This window comes from Chinchilla lanigera, unplaced genomic scaffold (assembly GCF_000276665.1).
Source record: "Chinchilla lanigera isolate Chin_1 unplaced genomic scaffold, ChiLan1.0 scaffold00046, whole genome shotgun sequence".
NCBI classification, from domain to species: Eukaryota; Metazoa; Chordata; class Mammalia; order Rodentia; family Chinchillidae; genus Chinchilla; species Chinchilla lanigera.
Window position 1 is genome coordinate 11282739 of NW_004955447.1, and position 17534 is coordinate 11300272.

Sequence of the window (17534 nt, forward strand, 5' to 3'; positions counted from 1 at the left end):
AGTCGTTTTGTATCATATGTTGTTGATGTATTTAGTTTACACATTTTCCTTTTCTTCTGAAATAGAAGTGTGATCACAACATACAACTAGTGTTTAAAAATGCTCTCCTCACTTCACTTTTCTGAGTGGCTTTAGTTACACTCTTGCAGCTGCCTCAATGCCCTGAACTGATTGAAAACATTTACCTTTCCCGCCATTAGCATTTTGGAGTAGAGCCAGATGTCTCAACGTGTCATATCCACTGCAGGAGGTGGATGACCACAACTGGAATGTTTTCACAAGCTTGCCTTTCCACTGGATGTCACTACTTACAGAACTTTGATCACTCACAAAGAAATGCAGAGTGTCCATGGTTAACCTTCACAGTAAATCCTATTCTTCTAGAGGTGTATAAAACTGAATCTTAGAGACAAACTGGTTCATACAAAGGGTTTTTCAAATCGTCCTGCCTGTCATTTCCATTATTTTGCACCTTATCACTTTTTTGGGTTATTTTATTGAGGTTTTTATGAGAAAATGGGGACAACAAAGATATTTAGTCCATGATAGTTAATCAGAATTCTTTAGTCAGGCTCTGACTAGTGACAGAATTATTCAAGAGCAGTGACTCTTAGCCTGGAACTCTCGACTATACTTGAAATTATTTTTAGTGATTGTAACTGTAAATCTACCAGGCACAGGTCAGAAGTATGGCTAGATGTTCTATCATTTACTGTATAGATGCTTTCTTCCCCCAAAGAGAATAATTTAGTCCCAAATATATACTGTATTTTGTTGAAGTTGTTAAAACCTGATTCGAAGAAAATTTAAAAGTTTGTCTCTAGGGGGAGTTTAAAATTATGCAGGATTTCGGGCATTTGTGTGAAAGATAACCAGTCAAATGCTAAAGATTATAGTAATTATTGGTAATATTTTATTCAAACAATGGACATAATTGCATTATGGGTATTTGTTAAAATATATTGCTATGTATTTAATATTTATTGTGAGATAAAAGTTATAAGGTAATCAATTAATAAAATACATTCATGCCTATTTTTTGTGGGGTTTTTTTACCAGGAATCAAACTCAGGACTTTGTGCTTGCTAGGCAGGCGCTCTTCCAATGAGCTATATTCCCGGCCATGTCTATTTTAAATAGATACAAAAAATGAACTTATCACGTTGGTTCTCAACTCTGTGTGCACATTAGAGCCACATGCAGAGCTTCGAAAAGTAACACTGATGCCTGTGCTCTGCACAGACAAATGGAATCAGGCTCTCTAGAGTGCAGACCCTCACCGATTGCTTCACAGATGTCCCCAAGAGATGCTCATGTGCAGTCATATTGAGAATCACTAATCTACAGCAAACATCTAAGTGTCTTTCAAGTCCACATGATGGGTAATTGGTCTCTTGACGCATTACGGGTTCCCTCTGTCCTCTCTTATATCACAAGAAAAATGAAACTATTATACATGTGTCATAATATCGGCCACGGCACCATTTCTTTTAGTTAAAAAAAAACTTCAAAACTACCTCTTTTAATCTGCCCTTTATTGTAATATATTCATTGCACTTTTATTAAAAGAACTAGATATGGTCATTTTCTGCAGTAGTTTTTAAAACTTTACATATCTGTGATGATTTATTTTCTGTCCTTTTAATAATACTTATAGAATGCCTACAAAGCAGTGGGTCATTTATCTCAATTTCTTTGACCTTCTATGTGATTTTTATCAAAATGACCATATTTCTACCTTGCACATGTAGCACTTGGTTTTTGCTACCACAAATTCGGTGGTGAAAGGTTAAAAGATTTTTTTAAAGTGAAGTAAAATAATTAACACATTTAAAAATTTATTCTAATGAGGTTCTGAAAACTTTGAGCTTTAAGAATATGTTTTTTCAGACAGGCATGGTGGCACATGCTCTAACTCAGGATATGATATTCCTAACTATTTTGTTACTGACTTGACTTTCCTAATAATTATTGAGAAACATGCAAGCAAAAATAATCATATTAGAAATATTCCATATTTTCTACTTTCCTTAACCAAGTATCTCACATTTTTATAATGGGAAATACTTAATATGGTTTCTCCCAAGTCAATTAAATACTATATAACATTCACTTCCTTTGAAGTATATATGTAATGCAATTGGCTTTTTGAATATCTTTTTTTATGTATGATATCTTCAGGTAATTTCATCAACTGTTTATAGATAAAGATTATAAATATGAACATGTAATTAGTTATTGTTGATTGTCTTATTAATCATTAGGAAAGCCATACCATTTTAACATTACTTTACCTTTAAGAATTAAAAATGATGTAATCTTTTTAGAGTAGCCTCTATAGAAAATTCACAATTTTATTTCTAATAGTCTTTCATGATAAAATCGCAGTGTTCTTGGGCTTTCTCCCCTTTGTCAAGAAGTAGTGGGAAGAGAAGTTTGTGGGATCAGATTTGTGAAAGATTCAGTGTAAGTTGCTGCATCTACATTTAGCAATTTGTCCACCTTTAAAATGAGCATGGCATCCTAACTCCGCTGTGCAAAATATTAAATTAGAATGGATAAGGTCCTGTGTAAGCTTCCAAAAAGTTACATCTACTCCAATCTCATCCCCTCAACTCAACCCCTGACCCCACCCACAGCAGCAGCCAACCCACATTGCTAGAGCCAAATGGTCTTTGCATTCCCTTCCTCTCCCTTTCACTCTATTCTGCCCACATTCTCAGTCAGGAAGACGCAGAATGCCCGCTTTTCAGAAGGCTCCAAAAGATGTGATCAAAAACTGGGGAGCTGTCCCAGGAGAGTGGAGTGGGGTTGGGAGTCTAAAGTAGCAAGTGGTACAGACAGTGTCTAGGCAGTTTCCTCATCTGTAGTCTTCCAAGTAGACACAGAACATAACTTATGTAAGAGGAACCAGATAACCCTTAAATTAACTTTTCAGACTTCTTTCTTTCTTTGGGACTGTTTAGCTTTACCTCTCAGGGGAGTGACTCTATTATAAAAATCCTCAGTCCTTCCCTTTGAGCTCTCTGAAAGATTTATAAATTTTCTTTGCAGAAACTCCGGGCTTTATTTTCCCACACAATTGCTCAGTGGAATTAAATGTACCCTAATCACCCTCATACCTTTTTACAATTGCCCTGCTCTGATGATAGACCATGGATAGAGCCACACTGCTCTACTTGACTGAATTAAAGCCTGGAATACAATTAGCTTCCCTGCTTGCCATTCTGTCCACCATGTTGTCACGTAATCAAAGGTGTCTGTGTAGCAAGACCATTTAGAAGTCTTAGTCTATTTGTGCTTTTGTAACAAAATAACCAAAACTGAATATTTGTAAATGAGAGAAAGTTACATTTTTCATGGTTTTGCAGCTTGAGACGTCCAGAATCAATGCCCCAGCAAGTTCAGGATCTGGTGAACATCCATTCTTCATAGATTGTGCTCCCTAACTGTCCCCACATGGTAAAAGGGACGGAAAGCCAAAGGGATTATCTTGGTCCCATAAACTCTTTGATAAGGGATTCATCCATTCATGATGGCAGAATCTCAGGTCTAATAACCACTGAAGACCTCTTCCAATGTTTTACTTAGATTAATTCAAAAAATCATCATGAGCTTTAGACATTTGCTGAAACAACCAAACTAATCATAAAGTTTAACTACTTTCTTAACTAAATAATTTCCCTGTCTTTACCAGAAAAGTTTTTTAATAATTAAATAATACTTGGTAAGAACTAGATTATCTACAGACTAAACTGAAGTTTAGAGTGTTATATGTTTAAGAAAAATACTGAAAATTATACTCTATTCAAGTCATAAATTTTTGTTATACAAAAAGTAGTATTTGTAATTCCCGATACTGCAAAAACCCTTCAAGCTAGCATATTGATGAAGTTTAGGTTAGGGTATTCTTTCTTACTATCATAGTTTTGCACTAAGGAAGGGATCTTTGATTTCACAATTCAACATATTCATGATTACTGGAGTTGTTACCTACATTCCTGGTATTTAAACCTTCAAGACTGAGTTATGTCTTGATTTCCCTCTCTGTTGTTGGGACAAAATATCCAGCACTGGCAGCTTAAAGAACAGCAGTTCATGATGGCATGAGGGAAAGTTCTGGGGGAAGAGAGCTGTTCATTGCATGGGAAATGGGACACAGGGTCAAAGGAGGAGCTGGGAAGGGAGACAGACCCCTCCAGGCCACATCCAGGTCAGACCTTCTCTTCTGACCCGGCCTGCATCCCAGCAGCAAGTCAGCTATGAGGCCCTCATAATCCGAGTCGCATTTCAAACACATGAAACTTTTGAGGCTGTTTTAGTTCTAAACCATAGCAAATGACAGAGCCAAATAATTGAAAATTCCCATTTTTGCTTTCTCAAAATTTTTACCTTCTTAATGGAAAGATACTTATCTTAAAAGTCAAGAAATTCAATGGTATGTGAGTGCTGAATTATTCAAAAGTAGAATATTCCTTATCAATACCCAAAGACAATACAGGGCGGAAGAAAGGGCAACTGTACTAGTGTATGTACTAAACAGCACCTACCATGAAAGAAATCGAGATGAAGAAAGCACAAAGGTATTGACCTACAGATGTATTTGTTACAGAGCATTGTGCTCTCTCTCTCTCTGTCTCTGTCTCTGTCTCTGTCTCTCTCTCTCTTTCTCAACTGATACATAGATCTCATCCCTACTTGTTAGGTAGAAAAGCACCTTTTGCCGAAGTCTAGTGATGAAAGTGCAGTAGCATCGTATAGTAAATGGAGAGACAGCAGAGAAGAAACTGAGAAAGAGGACTGATGGTCTTCACCAGGCTGTATTCTATACTCTCACTGATATGAATGTTTGTTTGAGACTCTTCCTTTGTGAGGCTGCCAGAGTGTGTCCACTGTATCTTGATTACGAGGATTTTATTTATATGGCAACTATTAAACATCAATGACATGTAGCAACTTCCTTTTTAATATACTTTTGCTTTTGATTGAATTTTCCTGGGTATGGAGAAGGATGGTAATTGGCTTACCAGCTTTGCTTTTCTCGAATGCCACTTCCATTTGTAAAATTTAAGTCGGTCGGTACTTCTTTTTCCTGTCCTCACACTCTTAGGATTTTACAGCCACAATATATCTTGGTGCATCTGTGGGTTTTTAACTGAAAAAAAAAAAAGTCCTCAGTCAGTGATGCCAGCAGTACCATCCTCCCCACCTCTGCTCCAGCGTCTGCAAGTGGGGAGCTGTCAGTGGACATCCATCATACCCGCCTCCTCTGTACTGTTGAGATAGCATAGCCGAGCACAGGTTTGAAGCTGGTATTTTCTATATTTATTTCTTATGTAGAAATGTTCATATTCATCTGTATGTTGAACTGTCTTACACATCATGGCCTTTTGTAACTGTACAGGTACTTTTAAGATTATTCATTTACCTATAATTTTGTAATGAATCACATTATAGGGATCTCATCTATACTCTCTGAATCACCCTGCTCTTTCATTAAACTGTCCTCCCTCTACCCACCACTGTCAAAATGGTTGTGGGCTGGAAGGGAAAAAAATATATTGAGATGGACCGAGCTAATTAGTTTTAGAACCCAGTAAATCTTCGTATGCGAGACCCATAATTGTAAATACAAGCCTGCTTCAAACCACTCTGTCTGAGAGCAGTCATAACGAGGACCATCTGCCAAAGGGGAGAGAGAAGGCTGCTTAGAGCAGTTGGCTGGTAGAATGAGCTGCTCATTGAGTCATTGTGCTCGGGTTCTTTGTTTCAAGAAAGTACGTTTGAATTGAAAATGAGCTCTTATGTTTCCTTTTAAATATTGTTTACATGGAAGTTAAACATCAAATAAACAACAGACATTGATGTTAAGAACTTTAAAGCTGATTTCCTTTACATTTCTCTTTCATCTAGTGGAGGATTATATTCTATTTACATTCAAATCGCTTGCATATGTTGTAATTACAATCTTTAACGTTTACTGATTGCCAATATGTATAGAAGGCATCCTTTTAAATCTATATAAGCTGTTCAGGTAGATAATATATACCTAAAATGCTTCTAGGTATATACTGAAGTTATTGGATGTAATTTTCTCTTTATAAGAACTTTCTTGGTCAAGCATCAAGGCAGATTATATGCATAATAATGATAATAGTTACTGCTTTTTGTAAACATTGTAGTTCAGGTAGATACTCATTTAAACACATTATTTTAATATCTCAGAGAAAGATTTCATTACAATCAGAGGTGTCATATATTCAGTGACAGTGTCTGGTTCCAAAGCAGGTCATGCTTTTGCTGAGAGAATTCAAAGTTTGATATTGATTGAAGTGGTGAAGGAAGATTTTAAACAAAAGGATACCTATGACTATTACTGATTAGTAGGTAGGACCAAATTAAGGAGAGATAAAAATAAAGAAGCAAGATGGGAGCTCATTTTATAAAAGAATATAAAAGTTACTTTTTGGATGTGGTCTGTTTCAGAGAATAGAGGATAATAAGGAAGGAAAGAAATGTCCAATTGAAGAATTGGGACCAAACCTCAATGCCAGTTTAGAAAAGAAGGTAATCAGTCACAGTGTAGCTGTGGTAGAAAGTGGAAGAAAAATCTTGGTTTAAAGTCAAGGCCATGGTTGGACTGGGAGAAAGGATGATCCTCTGGGTCTACACTGAGGTATGTGAAGAATAGATAAAGGAGAAAAAGAGTGCTATTTGAAAACATAATGAGAAATTTGGTTAAAAAAGAAAGAAAAGAAAAAAAAATTGGTAAAGTTAAGTAAATCAGTCCCCAAGAAATAACAGTTCTTGCTCAACCACCAACTACATGGCATTCTATTACTTTAGCACTGAGCACTAGAACATGTTGTATATTTACATTCAGTAGCTATATGTGCTTAGTGAGCATTCTTAAAATATGAATAGTGCAACTAGGAAAAGATTTTGAGCTACATTTAATGTTAAAATATGTAGACATAAGAGGCTAATAGCTACCATTTTGAATGGTAGATTTAGATGTTATAATATAGTATAAATATAGTATTTATTGTGGTAATGATGCAGTATCATTACCACAATATAAATATAGTATTTACTGTGGTAGTGTGGGTTTTGTCACTATAAAAATATCTGAGATAATCAGCTTCTAAAGAGAAAATATTTATTTTGGCTCATAGTTCGGGAGGTTTAAGTCTGTGGTCAGTTTGCCACCTGCTTTGGGCTGTAGCAGCGCATCACAGCTGTAGTGTGTGGTGGAGCAAATTTGCTTATTTTGTGGGCAGGAAACAAAGGAAAGGAGAAGACAATGGAAATCTCACAGTCCTCAGCCTAGGACCAGCTCTGGTGACCTGAGGAACTCTGTCCAGACCCCACTTCTTGTAGATTAAGAAGCTTTTCAATACTGCCAAGCTAAGAACCAAGCCTTTCACACATGTCTTTGTGGGAGCACTTATCCTAGTGACAGCAATCATCTTCTTTGGATATTCAAATCGAATTAATGCACAAGAAGCACATTTATCTTAACCGTGTAATTTGATGTTTTGAGAATTTAATATTCCCATTAAACTACTATGTAACACCAGATACTGAATTTTCCATTCATCCAAAATATTCCTTCATGTCCCTTTCAAATTAATTTTCTTACTTCTTTGAGTAGTCATGATCTGATCTTCTCTAACTATCCCTCTCTATCTATCTATCTATCTATCTATCTATCTATCTATCTATCTATCATCTATCTACTTATCTGTACAGTACTTTCCCTTTTCTGTATGTATTATTTCATGTAACAGAAAGCATTTGATGTTCACATATGTTGCAATATATGTCAGTAGTTCATTTTGTTTTACTGCTGAGTAGCATTATACACAAAACATAATTTTTGTGTTTTCCTATTCAGGGGCATCTGTGGTGTTTGCAGTTTGAGGTTTGTATTGTATATCTATTGTTCATAACATAGAAGGGAAATATCTCAACTGTGATCATTTCTACTGAATTTGTACTACACCTAGAATATCCTGGGTGTATGACTGAAATATCTAGAGAATGGTTGAGCTTAAATTTACTTTATCTCTTTCTGTCTTAACTCTTCCACTCTTACTCATGCTCCAACTTCACAGTGGGAACATACCATAGCCAATTCAACCTTGCATCCTTACAAATGTAATTTCACCATTCAATGCATAAAATAAATAAATAACATAGATATATATTTTTGTGTGTGGTACCGGGAATCAAACTCACGACCTCATGCTTGCCAGGCAAGCGCTGTGCCACTGAGCTAAATCCCCAGCCCCCATAGATATAATTTTGATTGAGATAATTATTTAATAGCTTTCAGAAATATAAAATATCTGCATATCTCTAAATTATGAAAATAATCAGAGTACATGTAGCAGAGAATTTTTTTTTTTTTGGTACTGGGAATCGAACTCAGGGCCTTGCACTTGCCAGGCAGGAGCTTGTACTACTGAGCTATAACTCCAGCCTGTGGTAGAGAATTTGCTTGCCGGAAGAACATTGCCTTTAGAAGGAAAATTTGAAGGGGAAGAGACAAGAATATCAGAAGATATATAATCTCATGGCTACATTTCTGGACTTTTCACTAAAACAGAGTTAAAAATGCAATGTGTAATATTAGCTAAGTTATTTACCTCCTTTAAGTCTATTTTTGTATATAAAATGCAAAGTGTTCTAGAACTCAGATCATTGGGGAGTTATAAAGAGTTAATGAGACATCATACATAAAATGCTTAGCACAGTGCCTGACACAAAATGTTATCAAATACAAATAACAGTAATCTTTATCATTAAATGTGCACATTGATGTTCTTCTATAGGTATATAATTTGTTTGTTTGTTTCTGTTTTGTTTTGTTTTTGTTTTTGTTTTTCTGGTACCGGGAATCGAACTCATGACCTTGAGCTTGCCAGGCAGGCAGTGTGCTGCTGAGCTAAATCCCCAGCCCCGTTTTTTAGGTATATAATCTGAATTCATGGAAGAATTCTATTTTGTACTTGAGGATCTCAAAACATGTGGAGCTCACTAACTTTTCTAAGTTCATATGCTAATCAGTTGCAAAACCAGAGCTAGCATTATACTAGTCTCTGCCAGAGGTCTGGTCTTGACTACTCCAATAAACTAATTCCAGCCACTCTCACCAAGAGGTCAAATAGGGAGAAAAAAATGTGGTGACTTAGGAATGGAATTTATTTAGTATGCTGATACTTGGAAGGAACAGTGGAAAAGCAGCCTAGGCCATAATTTTTGGGTCCTGACAAGTTTTATGGGGTTATACAGCACAGGCACAAAGCAAGGGTCTGAGGATTAATAACTGATGATCTTGTGGTCATTACCTCAGGGTTAGTCATGTGGATCCCTATTGCAGATAGAAATGCTGTTGCTTGGGGGCGGTTTCCCCTCTTGTCGTGAGATGTTTATCAATCAGATCTGTTGATCTTTGAGTATAAGGTCATTTTAGAGAAAAGTCCTCAGAGAAAGAAAAAGTCAGAAAGGCCTGATGGAGTAAATTAGGGCAACACTTGGGTTTTCTTTCAGCTTTAATGTGGTAACTGGCGGCATCTAGGAGCTGCCCCACTGGACAGCAATAGGACATTGTAAAAGCTGTTGACCCTCTATTGATTTTGATGTCCCTGGAACTCCTGACACTACCTTAGCTACTCTCATTTTAGTGTCTTCAGCTTTGAAAAGGGGGCATTACCATTTTAGATAAAAACTACTAAATGATTTTGATGTCTACTTACAGAGTTAGTGAGGGATCTGACCCGGCATGTATGATAGAAAGAAGACAGACCCAATGTGAAGGCAGAAATGCCAAGATTTTGTCCTGTTTTTAGCAACCCATCAGACATCTACATGACAAAGTGAAGATCAGGACTTCCAGTAAATGTAGCCTTAAGCTCTTTCTGCACTAGAGCCATCCCCCATTTCTTCTTAATCTTCATTCTTTTTATTCCATTTTTTTTATTTTAAAGAGAGTAGTACATAAGAAATAAACAAACACAAAATAGAAGAGTAGAAGCGTACCAGTATCACAAACAAAAAGAAATCAAAGCAAAAACATTCAAAGTGATACAGGGTCTGAAGAAAAATTAATACAAATAAACAGTTGGTGTTACATTGCATACCACTATCCTCAACTACATTGCTCGGATTATCAGATGTAAGAATGAAAGATTGCTCAAAACATTAAAGAGATTAAAAAATAATTCTTCAATAAAACATTAGAGATATTAGAAACTTTCACTAGACAAGATGGTATGAGTTCACCATAGTAATTCCATTGCATATTGTTACCTGCAAATCAGTTGCTCAGACCACCAGACACAAGCATGCAAAGCTGATCAGAACATAAAAAATTGTGAGCATTAACTGTTCATTTCAATACACCATCAGACAAGAGCAATATAGTCATCGCAGCTAACCCTCATTTCTTCTTTACACTAAAATAGTACTTAAATATTCTTTCAAATATTGACCTATTTGTGCCTTGCTGTATTCTTTCTTTTCAGAGAAAAAAATTAAAAAATCTTATTTGCAATTAGGTAGGCAAAGTAACCTCTTATTGAATGATCCCATTTCCAGCCTGAAGGTACTTCACAGATCACTGTTACAGTAACCAGGACACAGTGGAATTTTGGGAAACAGCCAGAGCCTTGACCATGTCCTCTTTCATTGTGCTTTCTGCTCCCACTTCTCTTCCTCTATAACCCCACAATTAATGCCCAGTCAATTCCCAGTCCTTCATATGAACTGTTTCCAATGGGGGCTCTATCTTGAATTCCTTCTCCAGTGTGTCCAAAATTTTCTATACAAGCTGGGAAGGTGTCTTAGTTACTTTTCTCTCATTGTGAGATAAAATACCCAACACCCAGAATTAAGGAAGGAAAGGTTTATTTAGCTCAGAGATTGCATAGATTTCAGTCCATACTCAGCTGGCTCCAAGGCAAGGTGGTACATAGCACAGGGCAACAGCTCACGGTGGTGGAAAACAGCAAAAGCAACAAGAACAAAAAGAGAGGAGCAGGAAGAGCAATCCTCTTTCCCTCCCTTGAATTACATGCAGGTTTTCTTGCTCCAAGGTAGGTGTAGCACTCACACCCACATTCCCAACATCGGACCATGAATCAATCATAAACTTTAGAAGCCCACCCAAGACTGCATGAGACTTTGAGGGGACACCCAGACACAAACTATAACAGACATGTAGACTGTTGTAACTACTAATTAGGTCAGGGCCACCAAGAGGTGGACCATACTGCCTTTCTCATTACCCCTACATTCCCTCTCCCTGCCCGCTTGTACAGAGAGGGTATCAGGTGCTGTGTTGATGCCTCTTCATATCTGGTTGTCAGAGGACATATCAAGGAGAGCTGCAGGCAAAAATAGACTCAAGAGCAGAAATAAAAAAGAATAATTGTGCTTCAAATAGGCTGACTTCGATTTTTGCTCCTCCGTGGGGGCATCACAGTTGAAATGTGATTTTTGTTCCACTGGGAGCTGCTGTAAAAAGAAGACACAGAGAGAGTGTAGAAGATTTCTTATGATTCTTAGCAAGAACAGCCCTCCTGGTGGCAATGGCTGGTCTCTTTCTTCCCTGCATGCTCGGGTGGAGGTTTTGTGAAAGGGATATTAACACCCTCCAAGCAAGCTGGAAGAAAATATGCATCTGAAAGAAGCTGAGCGGACCACAGAGTCCTTGACACATGAAAAGGGTGTAGGGACTGGAAACGTGAGCAGGAGGGAAGTAGCATCAGCAGGAGAAAATAAAAAGATAACAACATTTTAAGAAGTGAGTTTGAAGAAGCTCACATAAAAGAAAAAGTCTTGACAGAAAAGAGGAGAGAAAAGAAGGACAGTTGAAAGTAGTGGGTAAAGCAGGGTTGAATGGTCCAGAAAAGGAAGACATATTTATGATAGTACTAAGGCTAACAGTGATACTTAACAGTTGAAAATTTTTTGACACTACAGTGCACACTTTAACATTAAGTGAAAGAGTAATCAATCAAAAGTATAGTTGTCCAGTACAGTAAAAGAATTAGGGTGGAGAGCTGATGTCCATGACTAGCAAGCCATTGGAATTCTCTATTTAGAAGGTAATGAATATTTTTAACATTTACTCATTAGTATGTGTAATTACCTTATATTTTTCATTTAATGACTTGGTAAATCTGGATGTAATCTTGACTATTGTACTGACTGAGCTGTATTTAGATCATGCTTTATTTTTGAGGAATGAATTTAAAGATCTTAAACAGAATCCTCTGAAGTTGAAATATTTAGACCTGTGTATTCTGTCCTGGTAATTTCGTTATTATAGTCTTACGGTTTTTTTTTAATGCAGTTAGAAAAGTTACTGTGTTTGCTTATGCCAAGATAGTTATTTTATTTTTGTTAAATTTAGAAGTTAACTATATTATGCTTTGGAAAGAAAACCTACTTGTTTTTATATAGGGCATAGCATCATTTAGAAACACTGTCCAGGAAAAGTTTGTAGACGTGTGAGGCAGAATCATTGGGAAACTTCATCCCAGATTTTTCCACATGTGACAAAGAATTTCATATTGTTTTTAAATATTCAATACATAGGTAGAGGTAGACATATGTTTTGATTGCAAATGCTATTTCCAAAATTATCACTTACACTAAGGGTAAAAACTATTCTTTAAGAATTTGGTAGAGCAGATAAAATATGACCTCTACTTCCTAATCATTTTTGTTCAGGTTTTCTAGGATAGATTGTAAGACAGCCTTCTCTTCTCACTTTGCTGGTTTTTTTGGTTGATTTTTTGAGTAAGCTCTATATTGTTCTGCTTTTGGATGTTGTTTTAATGCTGAATAGATATCACTCTCTCACAACAGCTTTTTAATCAACTTCAATTAAAAATATACTTAAAACTGTTTGTATCAGGATTTGCTGAATCAAACAGCTTGTTTCAGTGACTCTGTGTGAATCTGACTGGGAGTGTTCTCCTCAGAGTTCTCACACAGAAAGTCATGCCGTCCAGCCCGCTTTGCCCTAGGATTCATATTATAGAGAAACATAATCAATGGAACTGGCAGGTATTATTTTTAGTAAATTGTGTATTGCTTTTCTGCACATTTAAGAATAAAGAAAACAGAGAAAAGTGAATGAGAATAAACTTTCTGTTCAAAAACAGACATGAGTTTAAAAACTTTTTATTTTGCAGATGATAAAACAATATTTGCCATCTCCTAGCTGAAGGGTAACACCTACCCATAATGATATAGTTATTGCTTTTGTGCTTTACTTTTGAGTGAATTTTCACTGACTTTTTAAAATAAGTGAACTTAACAGTCAGTGTTTTAAGATTGATGAAATATTGATGAAGGATCTGATCTAAATCCCCTCACTCTTCTTTGGGATCACAGGCCAAATAACTAGGACTTTTAAAACATTGCCTCATTTTATAAATACTATTTTGGTGAATTTTATTATACCTAGGTAATACTAAAGCAAATACCCAGCATAACTAAGTATGATCTCAGTTTGTATCAGTGAAACACCAAATGCCACATTACTGCAATGGCTAATATGTTATATAACATATTCTTAGCCTTGGGGAAATTATTACCATATTATAGCTGACTTTACTGAGCTGCTCTGGTCAAACAACCACTCTTCAAAGTGTTCTCAAAACAGAAAGCTTGAAATTGGATTTTTTCTCTTCAGGAATTCATTGGTATTTTGTACTTCTGAGAAGTGTCTTCTCAATTTAGTTCCCTCTTTGTTGATCATGTCTTTAATTTTGGAGGTTCTCATTTATTTGTTCCTTATAGAGCAAATCACTACCTGCTGGGTTCCAAGGCTGAAGATCCTGTGTAGAAAACATTCATTCACTAATACAGATGAATTCTTTTTGTTAGAGGGACTCAATTTTCCTTTTTTTTTTTTTCATTGTTTTTGAGAGTTTTTCATTTTATTTCCCCTTTATTTCATTCTTTTTTTCTTTTGCTCTCTGTTTTTTTTTTGTCTTTATCTTTTTCTTATCTGTTACTTTTAACAATTTCTGTTTTTTCTTTTTATTCGTTTGAAGGATCCTTTATTTAACTTTTGTCTCCTTCTTCTTATATTTATTGATTTTTCAAATTTTACTTTGTCATTCTCTGTCCCCATCCATTTAAATTTTACTAGTATAACTATTAAGCTTTATGGATCCTAAAATAGTAATCTATGCTATTACTGTTGAATTATCATCTATTGTTAGTGGAGGTTTACATGTTAAATTTAGTAAATTTTTACTGTTTGTCAGTATTTGGTTTGTCTTAGTCTTTATACTATAGTTATAAATTTCATTTATATGGTTAAGATGTTACAATATTGGTTCTTATAGTGTGTCAATACCTAGTTTTCTTTTGATGCCATTATTGTTATGATATGGCTATTGCCAAGGTAGCATAGCTTTTACTATTATTTGTTGTTAATTTCTCTGTATGGCAATGTCTGGATTGCCTTTATATCCTTTTTTTGTTACTGTGGCTCGTTCTCACTGAATTCATTTCTGGGATTAATACATTGCACCCTCACCTCCCAAATAAACAAAGTTGATTGGATCTTGGACAGAGACAAAGGCTTATAGCTAGCTACCTGCAATGTCAGCATTAAAAAGCAGAAACTAATTAAGGAGTTAACCCATATCAGCAGCAAATATGCCACTAAAACCAACCCAAAAATCTCAGTGCACACATAAAAATAGGATCATAAGAAGACAGGGCAATAAAATGCATCCAAAAACTAACAACTTCATCAAAGCTGATCTGTGTGACATTGAGAAGAAGGAAATCTAAAGCCACACAGTTGAAATATTTCAAATGACAAGAGAGATCAACAAGTTTCTTGGCAGGCTTACAGATGATATAACTAAACAGATAAAGTTGCAAAGTGATAAGCACCTTTATGCAAGATACTAAAGAAAAACTAGCTGAGCTAAACAACATAATATAAAAAATGAATGACTAGTATACCAAAAAATTGGAGTCCATTAAAAGGTATAAAACAAAAATTTAGGTAACCAAAAATTCTATTAAAAATATGGGCAGCATAGTATCTGACACCCAATGTCAGATGTCATATCTGACATCCCATGTCAGAACAGAGGATCAGACCTAGAATATATGACTAATTATTCAGAGATAGCTTAAAAACAACAAAAGATCATGGAACATGTATCCAGTACCTATTAGATGATGGAAAATCTGATGTAGGATTAATTAGAATTAGTAAACATTAGGAAGTGCAAAAGGCATAAACTACGTGTTTACAAATATGACAACAGAAAACTTTCCAAACTATGAAGCATGTAGAACCCCAAACTACCATGATAAGAAAAGACATTCTCTACAATACATCTTCTTAATCAAAATCCTAGAAGTGTAGCACAAGAGCAGAATTTTAAAAACTGTTAGAGAAAATGATCAATCAATATTAAGGTAAATCCATTAGAATTATCAATACAAATCTTATAAGCCAGGGACTTGGAGTGAAGTGTTTTAAGCTGCAAAAAGAAATAAACTTCGATTTGGAGCATTATATCCTTAAAAACTATCTTTACATGAATAAGAAATTCATTTATGGGCCAGGAATATAGCTCAGTGGCACTGCACCTGCCTGACAAGCACAAGGTCCTGAGTTCAATTTCTGGTACCCCCCCCCCAAAGAAAGAAACTCATTTAAGCCCAAAATAATTTCATAGACTAAAAATCGAAGAATACAAAACAATATTGCAGATAATGGAAGCATAGAAACAAACAGGAGTGGCTATCCTATTTCAGACAAAGTGGACTTCAAGCCAGAAATGATCAAAAGATGCAAAGATTACCACATATTGATAATGGGAACAACTCAACAGTAAGAGATGATAGCTGTATACCTATATGCAGTGACAACTGTCACACCCATCTTCATAAGCCCCACTGTACATAAAATAACAGATAAACAAACATAAACAAATACATAATGGGGAACTTTACTGTCCAGCTGTCACAAATAGACAACTCTAATGGACAAAACAAATCAACAAAGAAATATTGAAGGCCCAGGTGAACAGTGAGATAGCCAGTAAATTTTCCCTCCCTCTGCAAGGCCCAGGCAACCAGTGAGATCACCAGAGAAACAATAGGGCCCTGTTTGGGGCACACATGATGAACAGGCAGGATGATTTGCCTGGAAATGTCCAAAGCAGCAGTAACAAGATGAGCTGGTAGTTGGTAAGTTAGGTGAGCCGGCATTGTTCTTGGGCACGAAGACACACAGATAACAAGTAGGTTTATAGAGCCACCCATGTATGCCTAAAGGGCTCAAGGAGAACTCCAGCCACAGAAGACTAATCTCATCCCCCAAATCTAGAGGTCAAGATCAGACCCATATCCAGAACAAATTCACCTCAAACTTGGCTAGAGTATAGATTTCTGGGATTTAACTTGGACCTGCTACAGAACTGCAGACACTAGAGGAATTTTATTACTTTTATCCTCTGTTTGATCGGTTTTCTGCTTTGTATCTGGCTGGATTGGTGCTTTGTTGTGCTTTTTATTCTGTTCTGTTCTGGTTTTCTTGTGTGTTTATTTCTCTTTTTTTCTTTTGTCTCTCTTTCATCACTTAGATCTCTGATGTTTCTTTTTGTTTTCTCCTACTCATCTTCTTACTCTTTCATCAACTATCTCACTTGAGTTTATACTTTCGTGCAAGTAAATATTGTCTCTTCTCTTCTTTGTTCACTTCAGTACTCCTAGTCTTTCTCTTTCAATCCTTCCATCTTGTGTTCTACAATTACCCAAATCTTGGATGATCATCCTGTCCTCCAGCCTTTTCCTTACTATATTTAACCTCATTCATCTCTCCATCCTATCCACTATCCCTCTTAACCTTGGCCCCAACAGGATAAAATCATTCTACTAAATGAAAAATCATTCTATTCAAGTTCCTGGTACAAGTTGGATTATATTATATGACTAGAACTTGCTCCTATGGTTAAAGATATCAGGCTAATAGGTATCAGTTTGGCAATAGCCAAGTTGTGCTTGAGTCTATTGTTACTGCTAACTGTACTACTTTAAACAGGATGTCGTACCTGTTATAATCAGCTTTTCTCCACTGAGGTTGTAAGAAGTCATAACCATCACTACGGTCTAGTACTAAAGGAGTGGGCTCTGAGTCAACTAGATTGTAACTTCACATTCTTCATGTAGTGAGAACATAGGTTCTTGCTGTAGACATAAAGATCAAGAACCACCTACATCTAGAAGACATCCTGAAGAATAGACATTTTCTAGAGAAGCCTCAATACCTGAGATACAGCTATCTAACATAAGAAATCTACAAGCATTAGCACAGAAAGCAAAATAAAACAAAAACTAGAAAATGACAAGATGAAGAAGCAAATGCAACCTCAAAAGCCCAACACAACCAGGACAAGTCCAGAGGACAAAGAGATAGAGGAAATCAGAAGTTAACAACTGAAAGTTTTGAAATGTTGGCAGCAGGACTGAAAAAATAA